We start from the raw sequence: 18,694 nt of genomic DNA on the forward strand, positions 1-18,694 counted from the left end.
ACCAAAAGGTCGAACGTGAATCATATAGTACATATGATCAACATAGAGATGTTCACCATTGAAGACTACTCCATCTCACGTGATGATCAGACATGGTTTAGTTAATTTGGATTGCGTATCATTTAGATGACTTGAGGGATGTCGATCTAAGTGGGAGTTCTTAAGTAATATGATTAATTGAATTAATTTATCATGAACTTAGTCCTGATAGTTTTTGCAAATCTATGTTGTAGATCAATGGCCCGTGCTAACGTTCCCTTGAATTTTAATGTGTTCCTAGAGAAAGCTAAGTTGAAAGATGATGGTAGCAACTACACGGCCTGGGTCCGTAACTTGAGGCTTATCCTCATTGCCGCACACAAGAATTATGTCCCTGATGCACCACTAGGTGTGCCACCCCCAGCAACTACAGACATTGTGAACGTCCGGCAGTCGCGTGCTGATGACTACTCGATAGTTCAGTGTGCCATGCATTACGGCTTAGAATCGGGACTTCAAAAACGTTTTGAACGTCATGGACCATATGAGATGTTCTAGGAATTGAAGTTAATATTTCAAGCAAATGCCCGAGTTGAGAGATATGAAGTCTCCAAAAAGTTCTATAGCTGCAAGACGGAGGAGAATAGTTATGTTAGTGAACACATACTGAAAATGTCTGGGTATCATAATCACTTGACTCAGTTGGAAGTTTCCAAATGATAGTGTTATTGACAGAGTTCTCCAATCACTGCCACAAAGCTACAAAGGCTTCATGATGAACTATAATATGCAAGGGATGGATAAGACAATTACCAAGCTCTTTGCAATGCTCAAAGCCGCGGAGGTAGAAATCAAGAAGGAGCATCAAGTGTTGATGGTTAACAAGACCACTAGTTTCAAGAAGAAGGGCGAAGGAAAGAAGGGGAACTTCAAGAAGAATGGCAAGCTAGTTGCCACTCCCGGGAAGAAGCCGAAATCTGGACCTAAGCCTGAAACTGAGTGCTTCTACTCCAAAGGGACTGGCCACTTGAAGCGGAACTGCCCCAAGTATTTGGCGGATAAGAAGGATGGAAAACTGAACAAAGGTATATTTGATATACATGTTATTGATGTGTACCTTACTAATGCTCGTAGTAGCGCCTCGGTATTTGATACTGGTTCGGTTGCTCATATTTGTATCTCGAAACAAGGGCTACAGATTAAACGAAGATTGGCTAAGGACGAGGTGACGATGCGCATCGGGAATGGTTCCAATGTTAATGTGATCGCCATCGGCACGCTACCTCTACATCTACCTTCGGGATTAGTTTTAGACCTGAATAATTGTTATTTGGTGCCAGCGTTGAGCATGAACATTATATCTGGATCTTGTTTGACACGAGATGGTTGTTCTATTTATGTGAGTAATATCTTTTATGGTCATGCACCCTTGAAGAGTGGTCTATTTTTGTTGAATCTCAATTGTGGTGATACACATATTCATAGTATTGATGCCAAAAGATGCAAATTTGATAATGATAGTGCAACATATTTGTGGCACTGCCTTTTAGGTCATATTGGTGTAAAGCGCATGAAGAAACTCCATGTGGATGGACTTTTGGAATCACTTGATTATGAATCATTTGATACTTGCGAACCATGCCTCATGGGCAAGATGACTAAAAGCCCGTTCTTCGGAACAATGGAGCGAGCTAATGACTTATTGGAAATAATACATACCGATGTATGCGGTCCGATAAGTGTTGAAGCTCGCGGCGGGTATCGTTATTTTCTGACCTTCACAGATGATTTGACCAGATATGGGTATATCTACTTGATGAAACACAAGTCTGAAACATTTGAAAAGTTCAAAGAATTTCAGAGTGAAGTGGAAAATCATCGTAACAAGAAAATAAAGTTTCTACGATCTGATCGCGGAGGCGAGTATTTGAGTTACGAGTTTGGCCTTCATTTAAAACAATGTGGAATAGTTTCACAACTCACGCCACCTAGAACACCACAACGTAATGGTGTGTGCGAACGTCGTAACCGTACTTTATTAGATATGGTGCGATCTATGATGTCTCTTACCGATTTACCACTATCGTTTTAGGGTTATGCATTAGAGACAGCTGCATTCATGTTAAATAGGGCACCGTCTAAATCCGTTGAGACGACACCGTATGAATTGTGGTTTGGCAAGAAACCTAAGCTGTGGTTTCTTAAATTTGGGGTTGTGATGCTTATATGAAAAAGCTTCAGCCTGATAAGCTCGAACCCAAATTGGAGAAGTGCGTCTTCATAGGATACCCAAAAGAAATTGTTGGGTACACCTTCTACCACAGATCCGAAGGCAAGATCTTTGTTGCAAAGAATGGATCCTTTCTAGAGAAGGAGTTTCTCTCGAAAGAAGTGAGTGGGAGGAAAATAGAACTTGATGAGGTAATTGTACCTTCTCTCGAATTGGAAAGTAGCTCATCACAGAAAACCGTTCCCGTGATGCCTACACCAACTAGAGAGGAAGCTAATGATAATGATCATGAAACTTCAGATCAAGTTACCACCAAAACATGTTGGTTAACCAAAGCATGTTCCTCACAAGAGTGGTACGGTAATCTTGTTCTGGAAGTCATGTTACTAGAACAGGACGAACCTACGAACTATAAAGAAGCGATGATGAGCCCAGATTCCGATAAATGGCTTGAGGCTATGAAATCTGAGATAGGATCCATGTATGAGAACAAAGTGTGGACTTTGGTTAACTTGCCCGATGATCGGCGAGCCATAGAGAATAAATGGATCTTCAAGAAGAAGACTAACGCTGATGGTAATGTTACTGTCTACAAAGCTCGAATTGTGGCAAAAGGTTTTCAAAAAGTTCAAGGAGTTGACTACGATGAGACTTTCTCACCCGTAATGGACGTCAAAATTGCATTCCTTAATGGATTTCTTAGAGAAGAGTCGTATATGATGCAACCAGAAGGTTTTGTTGATCCTAAAGGTGCTAACAAAGTGTGCAAGCTCCAGCGATCCATTTATGGACTAGTGCAAGCATCTTGGAGTTGGAATATACGCTTTGATGAGGTGATCAAAGCATATGGTTTTATACAGACTTTCGGAGAAGCCTGTATTTAGAAGAAAGTGAGTGGGAGCTCTGTAGCATTTCTAATATTATATGTGGATGACATATTGTTGACTCTAGTGCAAGTGGGAGACTGAAGGAAATATGCCCTAGAGGCAATAATAAAGTTGTTATTTTATATTTCCTTATATCATGATAAATGTTTATTATTCATGCTAGATTTGTATTAACCGAAAACTTGATACATGTGTGGATACGTAGACAAAACACCGTGTCCCTAGTAAGCCTCTACTAGATTAGCTCGTTAATCAAAGATGGTTAAGTTTCCTAACCATAGACATGTGTTGCCATTTGATGAACGGGATCACATCATTAGGAGAATGATGTGATAGACAAGACCCATCCGTTAGATTAGCATATTGATCGTTCAGTTTTATTTCTATTGCTTTCTTCATGTCAAATACATATTCCTTTGACTATGAGATTATGCAACTCCCAGATACCGGAGGAATACCTTGTGTGCTATCAAACGTCACAACGTAAATGGGTGATTATAAAGATGCTCTACAGGTATCTCCGAAGGTGTTTGTTGGGTTGGCATAGATCGAGATTAGGATTTGTCACTCCGAGTATCGGAGAGGTATCTCGGAGCCCTCTCGGTAATGCACATCATAAGAAGCCTTGCAAGCAAAGTGACTAATGAGTTAGTTGCGGCATGATGTATTATGAAACGAGTAAAGAGACTTGTCGGTAACGAGATTGAAGTAGGTATGAAGATACCAACGATCGAATCTCGGGCAAGTAACATACCGATGACAAAGGGAATAACGTATGTTGTCATAACAGTTCGACCGATCCACTGGTCAAACGATCCATCCAATGGGATGAAGGAGGGCTTTCACATTGATTGTGTCCTTTAGCCGCCATGCGTTCCGGTTGTCGGAGGATTCGGTGGCGACAGCTTTGGAGGCTGCAATTAGTGGATCGGCAATCGATCTACGGGTTCTTCACGTCAAAGACAAGGTTTTCTCTTTCCAAGTATCATGCAAGCAAGTTGGTTTTATTATTATGGATCTGCGTTCATTTGCTTGCAATCTGTTCAAATGTTATTTCAATCTTTGGGGCAATGGAGGGCCTAATTGGGTTCGGGAACTTAAGATCTGGCGTAAGGAATGTGATGCTGAGTGGATTCTAATTAGTCCTACTAAACGTAGATCTTCTTTGGGTCTTTTGGCGATGCATAAGCCTCCGGTTAGATCTTCTCTTAAGTCAGCTACCGATGTTCGGAAGAAATTGTCTTTTGCCACGTTTGAACAGTATTCTGCCTGCAAAGGTTATAGATATCCTGCTTCTCAAAATTGCATTGATACTATTATGGATGGGGGTTATGATCTATCTGCTCATGAGCGTGTTGTTATTAGACAAGCGCCCCCCTTGACTTGCATTGGACGGTGGCTCGGCCACCTATCATGTTTGGTACTGTTCAACCATTGCCGGAGTTGCACCGGTCGACCACGTCGCCCACACTTGATCTGGTAACTATGGATCCGCGGCCCGTGGTTTCTGGTAATCTTTCTGCACAATTTGCGGAAGCGGGAATTTCTCCAGTTCAAAATGGTAGCTTCGAATTAGCCCATCATCTTTGGAAGCACACCTTTCTGGCCCAGTGTCCCCAGAAGTATCTCCTGGGCCAATCTCTGGTCCTGTGGTTAATGGGCCTGCCCCGTCGCAGAATACCCCACTTTCTGAGATGTTGGATGCATCTACTACCCCAAGCCCACCAATCCCTCTACAGGAAATACCAACCATGCAAGAAGCAGCACAACAGTTTGATGCCATGGTCAATGACATGGTGGACCGGGTTTTAACTTGTACCGTCTGTTCTCTCAGGGGCCACCTTGCAGCCTCTTGTGGAATGCGAGCGGTCTGCTCGGCTTGCTCGCGCACGGGTCACTTTAGCAGGGATTGTAATGATTTCGCATGCACCAATGGATTGGCTTGGAGACCAATTTCTCTGCAACAAAGCACGAGTATTTCGGAAAACCCTGCCGGTCAGGGGAACGGTGCCGGAGTTATTGGGATAGCTTGCCCAGTCACATCGTCGCCGCCCACATTGCACCAATCCCCCACTCCTCCTTCCGACGAAAACCCCATCCCCTCCTCGAAGCGGCCGGCTATGGCGAACTATGAGCTTGATCCACAGCGTTTCGTTCCAGCAGGCCATCACATCATTGATGGTGGAGATAGGCGGCTTCCTCGCACCTTCATCACGCCTGCGGCTCGTCCTCCTCGCCGCCATGTGGATTACATGGTCGCTGAGGTCATGCCTGCTCCGGAGGGACCGCTTGGACCGGTCAGGGAAGAGATAGTTTAGTTCCTTCAAAACAGAGGTATTCTGGTTCGCTCCGCTCAGCCTTGGTTTCATGGGGTAGGGTTATTCCAAGTCAGGGATCCATCTGTCAGATATACGTTGATTCAGCATGCCCCTTTTCCTCTGGGTAATGATCGTTTTGTTAGATTTATGAAACATGATGAGGGAGAGAATTTTAAGGGGAGTCATGGGTTCCGCAAGGGTTGGCTTATGTTCATTGGGATTCCTCTTGATTATCGCAATACGGAGTTCATATCACAGGCGGTTGGCACTTTTGGGAAATTTCAGTCATGGGATAGTGAAGATCCATATTTGGTTCGGACTCTAGTGGAGGCAAGTTTCCCTGACACGCCATTGGTGCCACGTGATGTGGTCTTTGGAGATTATGCAGAATGGGGAGGAGCTCAGGTTTCGTGGACTGCTGCTTGCTATGTGTTGGGCGTTGACTTCGCTGATCAGATGCCAAATGATGAGGATCCAATGCCGCTGGATGGAAATCCGCACCCATTGCCTGGAAATCTACTGCAAGATAATTTGATGTTTGTTCTTCCGCCGTACCCGATGCTGGGGTGGAACGATGCGCCCATAGCACCTCCAGTGCCTCAGGACAATAACAATGGTGATGCTGGATGGGGAAATGCAAACTGGGGGGATAATGAGGATGAGCATCAACAGCTGCCTCAACCTGTGGTGCCAGAGCAGGACCAGGTCTCTATTGTCATTGATCAGCCGGAGGGCTCTGGATCTGTGGAACAGCATGTGGAGATTCAGTTTGAGGAGCAAAATGAGTTGCAGCAGGATCAGCAGTTACAGGACAATGTGCAGCCGGCTGTTGAGGAAAATCCTTTGGCAATTGTTCCATACCAACCTCCTGTCATTCAGCAGCATCAGATATTCATTGGCATGACAAGGATTGTGGCTGGGCCACCACTTCCTCCAGAGATGATCTGGAAGAGATCTTTTGAAAATCTGCTGCCTGAATTTGTTGTCAAGGAGGTGCCTAGACCTATCTTCTTCAAGCCACTTGGGACAGTGACATACTCCAAGCGCACATGGACCATTGCCTTTGATGATTCACAGAGGATGTCTTCTTTGGTGCCAAGCTTTCCCAGCAGCCTTGTTATAAGGAAGCCAATTTTGGCTAAACGCCCAGTTGCCATAGCTCTTTTTGGAAGTTCATCTGAAGAGGTTCTCAGTGCTAATGATAATGTAATGTCTGATTTTGATGGGTCTGGAGAGATGCACCCTCAAGAGGTTGTGTCTGGCAGCCTGGAGGACAACTCCTCCTCTTATGTGGTCTTTTCTTCTGCGCAGGTCAATGACAAGAAGCAGACAAGAAGAAGGAAAACCGTGGCTCCTTTAGTGGATACTTCTGTACGGAGATGTACAAGAAGCGCGGCAAAACTAGATGGGTTTAAACCTATGAGTTTTGAGCAGCTTTCCCTCCTGCCCACCAAGAGGCGTCCGCGGTCCAAGCCCATTCAAGTGAAGGCCCAACCCAATCCTGACGACGCTGGCGATAATGGCAAGTCTGAAGATGCTCCTCCACCCACGCCTCTCAATGTGCTACAAGCAATTGGAGCGGAGCTGGAGATCGACCCCAACCTGCTGTCCAAGGAGAAGCTTATGGCTAATCCCAAGGATGATTCCTCCTCCAGTGGTGTTTAAATGTTGCAGTTTAAAACTTTAGCTAGGTGTAGCGAGCCTGTTAAATTCGCTGTCGTTTATGTGGTTCTAAACTTTATGCTATGCGGTCAGAACCGGATGCCTTTTGTTTCTTATGGCGTGGGGTGTATGGCATTGTATGTCATGCAGTGGTTGATACCTCGATTTTTGGTTCTCTCATGAATCAAAGATCTATGCGTAATTGGAAGGTGCTTTGTTGGAATGTTCGTGGTCTAAATTCTGAACCACGACAGCGTTCTGTTAGAGAGAAAATTTCTGAAAGCCAATGTGCGGTTGCTTGTTTGCAAGAAACTAAGTTATCAGATTGTCCTCGTTCGTTAATTAAGAGAATTTGTCCTATGGGCTTTGATCAGTTTATTGAATCACCCTCGAGAGGAGCCTCGGGTGGTATTCTGACAGTGTGGCGTTCAAATGTTTTTAAGAGTGTCTTAATTGAAGTAAAGCCTTTTGGAATTTTCATCAGTTTCACCTCGGTGCATAATAATGACCAATGGTTTTTAGTAAATGTTTATCGGCCTTGTCAGGGTGTTATGAGGGATGAGTTTGTTAGCTGGCTATATAATCTTCAGGTGGAACACGAACAAAAATGGTTGTTAGTGGGAGATTTTAATTTCATCAGGTCCATGGACAATCGTAATCTTCCGGGAGGGGATGTTAATGATATTTTTATCTTTAGTGAGATCATTGGTCATTTAGGACTGCTGGAACTTCCTTTAAAAGGTAGAAGGTTTACATGGTCAAACATGCAGGATGTTCCACTTCTTGAGCAATTGGACTGGTTTTTTACTTCTGCTAGTTGGATAAATTAATATCCCATGACACAAGTTGCACCTCTTGCTAGAACTACGTCTGATCATGTTCCTTGTGTAATTTCTATCTGCACCACAATTCCTAAAGCTCATATCTTTAGATTTGAAAACTATTGGGTGCATCAACCTGGTTTCATGGACTGTGTGAGGGAGGTTTGGAACAAACCGTCACATAAGGCTCATATAACTGCAGTTATTATGGACAAATTGAAATCCTTGAGGTATGCACTCAAGAAATGGCAGAAGGGGCTCTCACACATTAAATCTTTGATTGAAAAGTGCAATTGGGTAATTCTGTGGCTGGATGATTTGGAGGATTGGAGGCCTCTTTCCATACCTGAGCACAATTTCAGGAAGATATGTAAGATGCATCATGAACACCTTTTACATTTGCAGTTTTTATACTAGAGGAAAAGGTGTACTATCAGATATATCAAGGTGGGAGAAGAAAATTCAAAATTCTTCCAGGCCATGGCAACAGAGAGGTATAGAAAGATTTCTATTGCTAGTCTGCAACTGTCTGATGGAACAGTTTCTTCAGATCATGGGGAAATAGCTAAGGAATTTTTGGTTGCCTTCAAGGGCAGAATGGGAACTCTTAAACCAATTTTATTAGGTAATGAAATCCTCTCATTAATCCCAAAAGTGCAAGGCCTTGAGGTGCTCACAAAACCTTTTGAGCTGCAAGAGATTGAAAAGGTCATAAGAGAAATGCCCATTGATAAGGCACCAGGGCCAGATGGTTTTAATGGCCTTTTTATGAAGAGATGCTGGTCAATTATTTCCAGTGATTTTATTCGGTTGGTTCATGAGTTTCATGCAGGAACTGCTCTTTTGGAAAACCTCAATAAAGCTTTCATCACTTTAATCCCAAAAAAGCAATCACCTGAGGGTGTAGGAGATTTTAGGCCAATCTCTTTGACAAGTGTGGGACTGAAGTTTCTGACTAAACTGGCAGCTAATAGGTTTCAGGAGGAAATCACCAATTGTGTTCATAAGAATCAATATGGCTTCATTAAATCAAGAATAATTCAGGATTGTATTGCTTGGACTTTTGAGTATATTCATCAATGCAACCATTCCAACAAGCCAATTATATTGCTCAAGCTTGACTTTGAAAAAGCTTTTGACTCTATTCAGCATGAGGCAATCTTGAAAATTCTTGTGGCAAAAGGTTTTGATAGCAAATGGATCAAATGGGTTCAACAGCTATTATCTTCTGCAACCTCCTCTATCTTATTAAATGGTGTGCCTGGAAATCATTTCAAGTGCAAATGTGGTGTTAAGCAAGGAGATCCTATCTCTCCTTTGCTTTTTGTGATAGCTGCTGACCTTCTGCAAACCATGATCAATGATCTTTTGTATAGGGGCCTGCTTGCCTTGCCATTGCCAACACATGATCCTGATTATCCAGTAGTTCAGTATGCAGATGATACTTTGCTGTTTGTGAATGCTGACCCAGCTCAGTTGGAGGCCCTCAAATCAGTGCTCAACTCCTTTTCCTTGGCAACTGGACTGCAAATCAACTTCCATAAGTCTTCAATGTACCCCATCAATGTGGAAGCCTCTGTTGCTTCTGCACTTGCTGCCCTATTTGGCTGTCAGCTTGGTTCTATGCCTTTCACTTATTTGGGACTTCCTGTTGGAACCACTCGGCCCAAAATTGTTGATTTGCTACCTTTGGTGGACTGCATGGAAAGAAGGCTAACTACTAGTTCCTGGTTTTTACCACAAGGCAATAGGTTGCAGTGGGTAAATTCAGTGATATCTTCACTGCCCATATTCTTCCTTTGCAGTCTATCTTTGCGACAAGGTATTCTAAAGCAGTTAGAAAGGATTCAAAGAGAGTGCCTCTAAAGGAAATATGGTCAGGAGAAGGGACACTCTTTGGCTGCTTGGCCCCTTGTCTGCAGGCCCAAGATGAAGGGTGGGCTTGGAATTCTGAATTTGGGACTACAGAATGATGCTCTGCTCCTTAAGTACATGAATAAATTCTATAATAAAGCAGATGTGCCATGGGTCCGTTTGGTGTGGGACTCATATTACTTTAAGAGAATTCCTCATGACACTATTCTTTGTGGCTCATTATGGTGGAGGGACATTTGTAAATTAATGGACAAGTATCGGGCTGTTACCTCTGTCACTGTTGGCAAAGGAGATTCTGTTCTATTTTGGTCTGATCATTGGGAGATTGACCAGTCTTGCATTCCTCTACAAGAAAGGTTTCCAAGGCTTTTCTCTTTTTGCCTGCAGAAGAATCTTTCTGCCATGGAAGTGATATAGGCAGGAAATTTGCAGCAAATGTTTTCATTGCCACTGTCTGAACTGGCTTTTAGGGAGTTCAATCAGCTTTCAAGCTTGTTATCTGGGACTTCCTTAGACAATGGTTGTAATGATATCTGGGCTTGGAGACATGGGAAAAAGGCGGAGTACTCGGCAAAGAAGTACTATGATTTTGTCCACCAGCCTGTTATTGCCAATCCTATACTAAGTTGGGTCTGGAAAAGCTGCTGTACCATGACAATTAAAATGTTTGCTTGGCTGGTAATTATGGACAGAGTTAACACCAAGGATATGATTCATCGACGCCATTGGAGAATTAATGATGGACCTAGTTGTGTCCTATGCCCGACTGGAGTAATTGAGGATAGGAATCATCTATTCTTCCAATGTAACTTCAGTATGAGAATCTGGAACTACCTGCAAGTTTCCTGGTTAGATAGCAATGATATGGTGCAAATTGCCTTACATGCCAGGAAGGAGTTTAATAAGCCTTTTTTCTCAGAGGTGGTTTTTCTTGCATGGTGGAATATTTGGAAAGTTAGGAATGACAGGGCTTTTAGGCATGTCAACCCAACTTTTATGCAGTGGAGAAATGGGTTTATTCATGATATTACTCTTCTTTCACATCAGATCAAGACCAGATACAAGGAGGCTCTGCTCAAATGGATTGATTTCCTGCCTCCTTGAAGACCATCTATTTTGTAACTTCTTTCTTTCCTAGTTGTAGTTTTTAGTGCATTCTTTAATTTCTTAGAGTACTATAGCTTTTCTTGTATAGACTTTCTTTCTTTTTGTTCCCCCTCTCGAGGAACTTTGTACTTATTCTTTGTTCTTTATTAATAAAATGCTGTGGGGTGTAAGCCCTGCAGTCTTCCAGGTCAAAAAAATAGTTCGACCGATAAAGATCTTCATAGAATATGTAGGAGACAATATGAGCATCCAGGTTCCGCTATTGGTTATTGACCGGAGAGGTGTCTCGGTCATGTCTACATAGTTCTCGAACCCGTAGGGTCCGCACGCTTAACGTTCGATGACGATTTTGTATTATATGAGTTATGTGATTTGGTGACTGAATGTTGTTCGGAGTTCGGATGAGATCACGGACATGACGAGGAGTCTCGAAATGGTCAAGAGGTAAAGATTGATATATAGGACGATAGTATTCGGACACCGGAAGTGTTTCAGAGGGTATCGGGTACATATCGGGTCACCGGAAGGGGTTCCAGGCACCCCCCGGCAAAGATATGGGCCTAATGAGCTGATACGTCTCCAACGTATCTATAATTTATGAAGTATTCATGCCATGTTTGCAACAAATTTATATGGTTTTGGTATGATTTGCATGGAACTAACCCGGAATGACGCTGTTTTCAGCAGAACTACCGTGGTGTTGTTTTTTGTGCAGAAATGAAAGTTCTCCAAATGAGCTGAAACTTTTTAACGATTTTTTTTTGGAACAAAAGAGACCCCCGGAGCTTCCTGGGAGGTCCAGAAGAGCCACGAGGAGGGCACAACCCACCAGGGCGTGCCTGGTGGGCCAGGCTCGCCCCGGTGGGTTGTGCTCACCTTGAGGCCCATCTTTGCGTGAAACCGACGCCAAAAAATCCTATAAATAGAAAAACCCTCAGAAATAACCCTAGATCAGAAGTTCTGCCGCCCCAGGCCTCTATAGCCACCAAAAACCAATCTAGACCCTGTTCCGACAACCTACCAGAGGGGGGAATCATCTCCGGTGGCCATCTTCATCATCCCGACTGCCACCACGATGAGGAGGGAGTAGTCCACCCTCGGGGCTGAGGTTTGTACCAGTAGCTATGTGTTTAATCTCTCTCTCTCTCTCTCTCTCGTGTTCTTGAGATGTCACGATCTTGATGTATCGCGGGCTTTGTTAATATAGTCGGATCATATGGTGTTTTCCCCTCTCTATCTTGTGCTGAATTGAGTTTCCCTTTCAGATTTCCTTTTATCGGATTGAATACTTTTATAGATTTGGGAGCACTTGATATATGTCTTGCAAATGAATACTCATGGTGAAAATGGGGTATTATTTTGATTCACTTGATATATGTTTGGGCACTCAACTCGCGGATTCCCGAGGTGACATTGGGGTAATCTACGCATAGGGGTTGATGCACATTCTTGTCTTTGTTTCTCCGGTAGAAATATTGGGGCACTCTTTGAAGTTCTTTGTGTTGGATTGAGTATTATGAATATGAAATTATTTGGTGTTATTTTAGTACGAACTCTTGGATAGATCGATCGAAAAGAATAGCTTCGAGGTGGTTTCGTACCCTACAAACGATTTCTTCTTATGTTCTCCGCTAGATAGGAACTTTGGAGTGATTCTTCGTCACACTTTGAGGGGTGGTTATATGATCCAATTATATTAGCACTATTGAGAGATTGCACTTGCGAAAGTACGGACCCTAGGCCTCATTTACAAGCATTGCAATACCGTTTTTGTGCCCGTTTACTATTTGCCACCTTGCTGTTTTTATCTATTCAGATTATAAAAATATATTTCTACCATCAATATTACACTTTTACCACCATCTCTTCGCCGAACTAGTGCACCTATACAAATTACCATTGTATTTGGTGTGTTGGGGACACAAGAGACTTTTTATTATTTGGTTGCAGGGTTGTTTGAGAGAGACCATCTTCATCCTACACCTCCCACAGATTGATAAACCTTAGGTCATCCACTTGAGGGAAAATTGCTACTGTCCTACAAAACTCTGCGCTTGGAGGCCCAACATGTGTCTACAAGAATAAAGTTGCGTAGTAGACGTCAATCTCTTTTATGGAAACGTTGCCGGGGAGGTTAGGTACGTGGCACTCACTCTCCATCAATGAAGCTCTTTTCTGGTGCCGTTGCCGGGGAGGTGAGTGCATGAAGGTATATCTTTAGATCTTGTAATTGAATCTTTTAGTTTCTTGTTTTATCACTAGTTTGGTTTACAAAAAGAAAACTCCGAAAGAATGGAATTGAGGTTGCATCATATTATTGATCATCTTTATAATATCTTTCTTGAAAATGATGGATCGTAAAATTGTGCTCAATTGTTAGAAGAAGAACTCAATAGAATGTTTGGTATAAATGATGAGCATGATTGCAATGTTGTTAGTATGAATTCTTTGAATATCCATGATGCTAATGACATGCAAAGCCATAAGCTTGGAGATGCTATATTTGATGATGATACTTTTAGTCCCCCAAGATTTGATGTGCAATTTTGTTATAATGATTGCATGCCTCCTATTTATGATGATTATAATGATGAAAGTAGATTCGGAGAGGTCATGACTTTATTTACTGATGAATCCACCGTTTTGGATGAGGCTTCAATTGACTATGAGAACAAGGTTGCTATCTATGATGATTATGGTGATGACATGTATGCTATATTTAATAATGATAACCATGAAACTTGTCATCATGATTTTAATTTTCAATCACATGATAGTTATTTTGTTGAGTTTGCTCCCACCACTATTCATGAGAATAAATTTGCATATGTGGAGAGTAAGAAAATTTCTATGCTTGTGGATCATGAAAATGATGCTTTATGTTATGGTTATATTGTTGAATTCATTCATGATGCTACTGAAAATTACTATGAGAGAGGAACATATGCTTTTACATATTGCAATAATATCACGTTTCCTCTCTTTATGTTGAATGTTTTGAAGTTATGCATGTTTTGCCTTCCTATGCTAGTTGATTCTTGTTCCCATAAGTTGTTTGCTCAAAAAATCCCTATGCATAGGAACTGGGTTAGGCTTAAATGTGCTTACCATATGTTTCATGATCCTCTATTTATGTTTCAATTCTTATCTTTTATGTGAGCATCATTGAAATCATCATGCCTAGCTAAATGGCATTAAAGAAAAGCGCTTGTTGGGAGACAACCCAACAATTTTACCTACTGTTTTTATGTGTTCACAGGATTATGCTACTGTAGTAATCATGTTTTAGTGCTTTTGTTTCAATAAAGTGACAAGTAAAGCCTTTGGGATAGTGTGGATGATAGTTGACTTGAATCTGTGCAAAAACAGAAACTTTTGCTTCCAGAAACAGAATTGTTTAAATTTACCGGAACGTGATAAAATTCTGAAATTTTTACAGATGATTTATATGCAAATTATCTATGTTTTCCTAATTTTCCAGAATTTTTGGAGTAGCAGAAGTATAGTTATTCTGCAGATCATTACAGACTGTTCTGTTTTTGACAGATTCTGTTTTCGATGCATAGTTTGCTTCTTTTCTAGTTTCTATGGCTTATATTGCTCAATATAAATTGAGGAAATGATATGATACAATAGGCATTGTGTGGAACCAATTATGAATCTTGTCTTTGACAGTACCAAAGTGAAATGGTTTTCTCGTTATCATACTAACCCATCTCACGAAAGTTCAGTTAAGTTTTGTGTGATTTAAGTTTTCAAGTGAGATGTCGATATGAGGAGAATAAGGAGTAACAAGAACCTAAGCTTGGGGATGCCCAAGTCACTCCCAAGGTAATATTCAATAAATATCCAAGCAACTAAGCTTGGGGATGCCCCGGAAGGCATCCCCTCTTTCGTCTTCAACATTATCGGTAACCTCACTTGGAGCTATGTTTTCATTCGTCACATGATATGAGTTTTACTTGGAGTGTCATTTTATTTTGTTAGGATTTGCTTGCTGCTATCTATAATAATGTTTTGCATCTTTTAATTCAATAAAAATGTCAAGGATAGCCTTCACCATGCTTATTTTGCAAGTATACATGTTGCTATTTCAAAACAGAAAGTTATCGATGTTGCAAAAATTCCCTAGAAAAGTCAGAATGTGATAAAATCCTGAAAGTTTTTGCACAATAAGCTGTGATAAACTTTCTACAGTGTGGTAAATTTTCATAATTTTGGAGTTAAAGAAGTATTGATACTCTTGCATTCTTTACAGACTGTACTGTTTTGGTGGATTGATGTTATGTTTGCATTGTTTGCATATGTTTGCTTGTTTAATGATTCTATTTGAGGATAGGAGTATTAAATATGAAGAGGCATTTAGTATGCAATTTTGAATGATAATTTTAGTGATTTTCTACAGTAGAGAATGATAAGGTTTTTGCATTGATTTATACTAACTTATCTCACGAGTTCTTGTTGAGTTTTGTGTGGATGAAGTTTTTAAGATTTAGGGAAACCGTGATATGAGAGGAATTAAGTAGACACAAAGCTCAAGCTTGGGGATGCCCAAGGTATCCCAAATTAATATTCCAAGAAGTCTCAAGCATCTAAGCTTGGGGATGCCCCGGTAGGCATCCCACCTTTCTTCTTCAACAATTATTGGTTAGTATCGGTTGAGCGTAAGTTTTTGCTTCTTCACATGATGTGTGCTATCCTTGAAATGTCATTTTTTTTGTCCTTGTTGTTTTAATAAATTACTTAGATCTGAAAGTTCTAAATAAAAGAGAGTCCTCAAATAGCTACCCATTTACATAACTACTCGCTTGATCTTCACTTATATCTTTTTTGGAGTAGTTTGTCATTTACTCTTGTGCTTCACCTATATCCTATGAGTAAATTGTTGAATGAATTGAATATCATGAAGTTGAAATTATATGTTCATATCATGCTTAGTGGTAGCTTCACATTGGGTTTATAAAGTGAAATCTTTTGAGGCTTGACAATCACAATATTGGTCATACAAGCAATTCATGAATGATTAGTAGAAGGAAGATAATTTTCACATGCAAATACACTATGTTGGAAATCTTTTGTGATTGTGAGCCCCCATCAAAATATTATATGCCAAAATTGTTGACGTTGGACAAGGAAGACAACGTAATGATTTATGTTTGTTCATATTCACACAGAAGTTATATTGTCATAGATCCTTCAACATGTGGTGCTTGCCCCCCATCTTTGCTAGCCAAAATTTCCGCACCAAGTAGAGATACTACTTGTGCATCCAAAAACCCTTAAACCCAAATCTTATTTTCAAGAGTCCACCATACCTACCTAAGGATTGAGTAATATTCTTCAAGTAAGTTGTCATCGATGCAATAAGGCAATAAAAATTGCTTCTAAAAGTGTAAGATCATTTAGTGTAAGAGAAAATTGAGCATTGTACGAACTTGTGATGGTAAAGAAATGAAAGCGACAGACTGCATAATATAGGTTGCCATCACAAGGGGCAATATAACGTGACGTTCTTTTGCACTAAGGGGTTGAGCATACAAACAAATAAGCGCATGGCAACCTCTGCTTCCCTCTGCGAAGGGCCTATCTTTTACTTTTATGTATTTTCTTTTATGCAAGAGTCAAAGTTTTTCTCTCTATCCTTTTTAATTTTCTCCTTTGGCAAGGATCATGTGGTGAGGAAAGATCTAGGCACATATGTCAAGTTGGATATGGGTGGCATGAGTTATTATTGTTGACATCACCCTTGAGGTGAATACGTTGGGAGGCGAAATTATAAGCCTCCATCTTTCTATGTGTCCGGTTGAAATGTTTTGCTCATGTGTATGTGGTGCGTGTTAGCAATCATAGAAGACTATATGATGGTTGAGTATGTGGAGCTCTTACTTAGTCTCTGTTGAATAAGTTGAATTGCAATTGTTTGGTGACTGAGAACATAGGTTGTTGAGTTTCAAGAGAATTCATTGTTTGAACCTTAACATGTGAATTGGTTGCTACTTTAACATGAGTTGTTTTATAAGAAAGAGTTGTTGTTATGATGCTAGGAAAAGTGATTGAACTAATCATTGATCAAACTTATGCACTTTGCTAGCATTCACACTTCATAAACTATTTCTTTTATCATTTACCTACTCGAGGACGAGTAGGAATTAGGCTTGGGGATGTTGATACGTCTCCAACGTATCTATAATTTATGAAGTATTCCTGCCATGTTTGCAACAATTTTATATGGTTTTGGTATGATTTGCATGGAACTAACCCGGACTGACGATGTTTCAGCAAAACTACCATGGTGTTGTTTTTTGTGTAGAAATGAAAGTTCTCCAAATGAGCTGAAACTTTTTAATGATTTTTTTGGAACAAAAGAGACCCCCGAAGCATCGTGGGAGGGCCAGAAAAGCCACGAGGAGGGCACAACCCACCAGGGCGCGCCTGGTGGGCCAGGCTCGCCCCGGTGGGTTGTGCTCACCTCGAGGCCCATCTTCACGTGAAACCGACGCCAAAAATCCTATAAATAGAGAAACCATCAGAAATAACCCTAGATCAGAAGTTCCGTCGCCGCAGGCCTCAATAGCCACCGAAAACCAATCTAGACCCTGTTCCGGCACCCTGCCGGAGGGGGGAATCATCTCCGGTGGCCATCTTCATCATCCCGACAGCCACCACGATGAGGAGGGAGTAGTCCACCCTCGGGGCTGAGGGTTTGTACCAGTAGCTATGTGTTTAATCTCTCTCTCCCTCTCTCGTGTTCTTGAGATGTCACGATCTTGATGTATCGCGGGCTTTGTTAATATAGTCGGATCATATGGTGTTTTCCCCTATCTATCTTGTGATGAATTGAGTTTTCGCTTTGAGATTTCGTTTTATCAGATTGAATACTTTTATGGATTTGAGAGCACTTGATATATGTTTTGCAAATGAATACTCGTGGTGACAATGGGGTATTATTTTGATTCACTTGATATATGTGTCGGCACTCAACTCGCGGATTCCCGAGGTGACATTGGGGTAATCTACGCATAGGGGTTGATGCACGTTCTTGTCTTTGTTTCTCCGGTAAAATTATTGGGGCACTATTTGAAGTTCTTTGTGTTGGATTGAGTATTATGAATCTGAAATTATTTGGTGTTATTTTAGTACAAACTCTTGGATAGATCGATCAGAAAGAAAAGCTTCGAGGTGGTTTCGTACCCTACAAACGATTTCTTCTTATGTTCTCCGCTATATAGGAACTTTGGAGTGATTCTTCATCGCACTTTGAGGGGTGGTTATATGATCCAATTATATTAGCACTGTTGAGAGATTGCACTAGCGAAAGTACGGACCCTAGGCCTCATTTTCAAGCATTGCAATACCGTTTTTGTGCCCGTTTACTATTTGCCACCTTGCTGTTTTTATTTATTCAGATTATAAAAATATATTTCTACCATCAATATTACAGTTTTACCACCATCTCTTCGCCGAACTAGTGCACCTATACAAATTACCATTGTATTTGGTGTGTTGGGGACACAAGAGACATTTTATTATTTGGTTGCAGGGTTGTTTGAGAGAGACCATCTTCATCCTACACCTCCCACAGATTGATAAACCTTAGGCCATCCACTTGAGGGAAAATTTCTACTGTCCTACAAAACTCTGCGCTTGGAGGCCCAACACGTGTCTACAAGAATAAAGTTGCGTAGTAGACATCATGCGCCAAGAGGGGAAACGCAGCAGCCAGCAGGGGCTGCCGTGCCCCCCATATGGGCCGCACCTAAGGGGAAGGAAACAGGGGAAGAGAGAAGGAAGGGGAGGGATTCGGCCTCCCCCTTC

The sequence above is a fragment of the Aegilops tauschii genome, chromosome 1 (assembly GCF_002575655.3).
Source record: "Aegilops tauschii subsp. strangulata cultivar AL8/78 chromosome 1, Aet v6.0, whole genome shotgun sequence".
Lineage (NCBI taxonomy): Eukaryota > Viridiplantae > Streptophyta > Magnoliopsida > Poales > Poaceae > Aegilops > Aegilops tauschii.